Source organism: Danio rerio, chromosome 21 (genome assembly GCF_052040795.2).
Source record: "Danio rerio strain M-AB ecotype USA chromosome 21, GRCz13ab, whole genome shotgun sequence".
Classification (NCBI taxonomy): domain Eukaryota; kingdom Metazoa; phylum Chordata; class Actinopteri; order Cypriniformes; family Danionidae; genus Danio; species Danio rerio.
The window spans coordinates 19847501-19851674 of record NC_141041.1 but is presented as its reverse complement, the minus strand read 5'-3'; positions in this window follow the sequence as shown (position 1 = coordinate 19851674).

Here is a 4174-nt window from a genome sequence, read left to right as displayed (position 1 = left end):
AATGAGTATAGGCCAGCACACAGTTTAAATACACTTCTTTGTTATAACACTCCACCCAAATTTACACAATGGCACACCTCCCTTAGCTTCTCCACTAATAGGATCTCAAATCTCTCAGGTGTCCACCACCAATAGAATCTCAGGGTCTTTCAGGGGTCTTACCCATGTCCAGGTAAGGTCTTTCCTTCCTGTTTCAGATGTGATGAAACAGCCAAAAAACAATGGTCAACAATATATCTTGTTCACTGTCCACTGAGCTGTCAACTGTAAGTTCAGCTGAAGTTCACGGGTACTCATATTTTTTGTCAGTCATTACAAATGAGTGTGGGTGCACGTGCAGGTGTGCCTTACCATGAGTTACAGAACAGAACGCAGGTGCCTTTATGGCCTTGCTTCCATAAATCTACTCTCATTGTGACATTTTATGGTGCTCTTCTAATTTCCCTTCTCATCTCTGACTGCATTTGTACAGGGTGACTTTTTTATTTACAAAAGGACACATAAATGACACTAATGCCACAGGTATGGGTAATAATACAATAGATCAGGGGTGGCCACCCCTGCAGTAGATAATAATAATAATAATAATAATAATAATAATAATAATAATAATAATAACACTGAAATCACTCAAATAAGCATATATATGAGAGTAATACATTCATCAGAAATTCATAAAGACACAATGATGTCCCCATCAAAGTCTGTGTAAGAAGCGCTGATGTTGAATTGGGTCTCACACTAGATGTGCCACGATATGCCATCCATGGCTGAATTGAGGTTGGCCGCTCCACTGCCATTCGCTGTCTTGCATTGCTTAGCAATGTACACAAAAGACCGCTTGACGTGAAGTAAATAACTAGTAGAGATGTGCTGTTGTTGATAGCGTCAGCATGTGCTACAGTCACAATATATTTCCAATGTAATACACCATAACCGTACGTTCACACCGAAAGCGGCGAGAGCGTCCAAGGTCGCTCTGGCCGCCCTGGCGACAACGCTCTCTGTCTTCAGCTCCTGCGGCGAGAGCGTCAAAACTCGTTACATTGATCTCATATTTAAAGGAGCCGTTGCAGCATATCAGTTACATTCCTGCATAAAACATGTTTCTAGCGTGAAAATGTTGCGCACTTCTTATCAAATTCATACAACAATGGAAGATCAAGTTGCGTGTGGTGTGGCTTTGCTCTATTTATCCAATATGTGCCCATATGTCTTAAAAATATCCTGAAGCAGCAGTACTGTTTTGTACTGTCACATCGCGTGAGATTCCTGCTTTTTTAAGATAAATTTATATATCATTAATGAACATCAGTAACTCGCCAGTAACTTATTTAATGTATGTTCCTTTAGGAAAATTTTTTAAATAATTGGAAATCCGGCGACCGCAATAATCAAACCCTTGGGAACAACTGTTGTCGGAACCAAAGTTCACTGGTCTGTGTTCTCTGAACTGCTATCAAGCGATGGACGTCTTCATTCTGATTGCTTGCCGCCGAACCGCGTCATAGCTCATTACCATAAAGTTGACTTCATTTCAACTCTCCTCGACGCTCACGCCGGCGAAGACGCGCTGCGCTGCTCCTCGCCGCTTATCGCCGCCTATCGCCGCCGGCTCTCATTGAAAATGAATGACTTCCGGCTACTTTGACGCTCTCGCCGCTTTCGGTGTGAACGTACGGTAAGTTAGTGTGAAGAGCATGTTGTTTTACCGTGGCCAAGTGAATTAAGTTAAAAAATCGCACATGTGCGACTAAATAAATTTTCCAGTTCGCACACATCTATTTTTAGTCGCAAATGCGAGCGAAATGGTTGCACTGACAATTGTAAGAAATTATACTCACATTTGTCATGCGGGCTTAAAGAACCAAACAGTTAAAAGTAAAAGTTTTGACCAATATACGGAGAGTTATGGAGATGGCACAGAATTGATCACCACTGTAACAGGGTCATCGAAGGTCTGTGCCCTCTCAACATATTCAAAAACATGTTTCTGTTAATTATATGTCATGAGAAGGCGAGCTGGGAAAAGCAAACCGTGGTGATTTTTGGCCTTTTTTGTTAGTTTCCTTACTTCAGGACGTCGGATGTGAAATCGGGAAAGATGAGAATTAGCGCATCGTTGTTTATCATAGGTGAAGACAGCCGTCCAAGATGCAGAATCTTCTCTTTATCCGTGATAGGATACCATTGTTCGTGGTCGAGTTTGTAGACCAACCAGACATGTGCGATGGGCTTGGTCGATCTTCAGAGGCTTTGAAAAGTTACTGGCGCCAAGAATTTGCACAAGCAAGTCTGCCAAAAATTGAGTTAGATGACCTTCCTCCACCTTTTTGGGCAGATCGATGATCTTAATGTTTTGTCGCTGCAAACGGCCTTCAAGATCATCTAATTTATATGTGAGGGATTTGCATGCTTCGAACCAGTTACGACAATGAGCCTCAAGTTCGGAGAATTGGCTCTCATAATCTGCACTTGCTCTTTAGAGCTCCGTAAAGGAACTTCAGACAGCGTGGCCAACGTCTGAGACAGCGTAGATTCCAAAGATTAGCAGAGCCATTCATTAATTTAATAGCCTCTAAAATGTCAGCAAGATTAACACGATCTGTAGAGTTGGTAACGGTCTGGGTGTTGTCTAACTGACATCTTCAACAGGTTTGTCTCTTTTTTAATTTTTTTTATTTGGGCTTTGCCATACCCTTTGTGGCAGTAAAGGGCGATTATGATCAAAATTAAATAATAAAAAATATTTTTAAATAAAGAATAATCACAAGAACTGAAGAGCACAGAAAAAACACGTATAATCCACCTCCAAAGATGCTGGGGACTGAATCTAGGACCTTACCCAGCTAATGTCCAAATGCACAAGCAGTGTTTTCTTTCTTTTTTATTGTTTTTATTGTTAGTTTAAGAACTCCAAAATAGTCTCTGAGATGTTTGGGATTGAACCCAGGACCTCATTCATGTGAAGCATGCCTTCTGCCACTGAGCTATATTCCCATTTGATAAAGAGATATTTTTCTTTCTATTACGCCTTCATATGGTTATGGCTGGAACGTCAAAATGAAAATGATGCCATTTCTGATTGTGCTGGAAAGGCATTCATTTATTAATGAATAATTTAAGACGTTAGGAGTTGCTAGGGACTGAATCAAGGACATTACACAGATAATGTCCAAATGCGCAGCACAAGCAGTGGTTTCTTTCCTTTCAATTTTTTATTGTTAATGGCTAGAACCTCAAAACATGCTTGGAGATGCTGGGGATTGAACCCAGGTCCTCATACATGCGAAGCATATGATTAACTGAGCTACATCTCTAGTCAAAGAGGACATCTTTTTATTCTAGTCCACCTTCTTACTGTTGTGGAACCTCAAAATTATAATGATGTCAATTCTGATTTCTTGAAAGGAAAACATATTTTAGTGGAAGATTCAAGACATTTCTTGACATTGCAACTGAACCCAGGACCATAGACAGCTTTCATAACTTTGTTTATTGACTGAGGGTAGAACCTCGAAAAGCTCTTGCAAATGCTGGGGAATGAACCTAGGACCTCATACATGCAAAGCATGCGCTCGACCACTGAGCGACATCCCCGGTTCTTTCTTCTCCACATTTTTACTGTTGTGGGCGGAACGTCAAAATGATGATGTCAATTCTGATTGTGCTGAAAAGGCAAACAAATTTGAGTGAATGATTCAAGACAATTGGTGACGCTGCAACTGAACCTAGGACCATCCACAGCTTTCTTAACCCTGTTTATTGTCTGTGGACAGAAGCTCAAAAGGCTCTTGGAGATGCTGGAGATTGAACCAAGGACCTCATACATGCGAAGCATACGCTCTACCACTGATCTACATCCCCAGTTGAAATTGGAAACTTTTTCTTTTCATTCCACCTGTTTACTGTGGTGGATGGAAGGTCAAAATGATTATGTCAATTCTGATTGTGCAGAAAAGACAAAAATATTTTAGTGACTGATTCAAGACAATGGGTGACGGTGCAACTGAACCTAGGACCATAAACCACTCTCTTAACCGTGTTTATTGTCTGTGGACAGAACCTCGAAAGGCTCTTGGAGATGCTGGGGATTGAACCGAGGCATTCATACATGCGAAGCATGCGCTCTACCACTGAGCAACATCCCCAGTTGAAAACAAAACATTTTTCT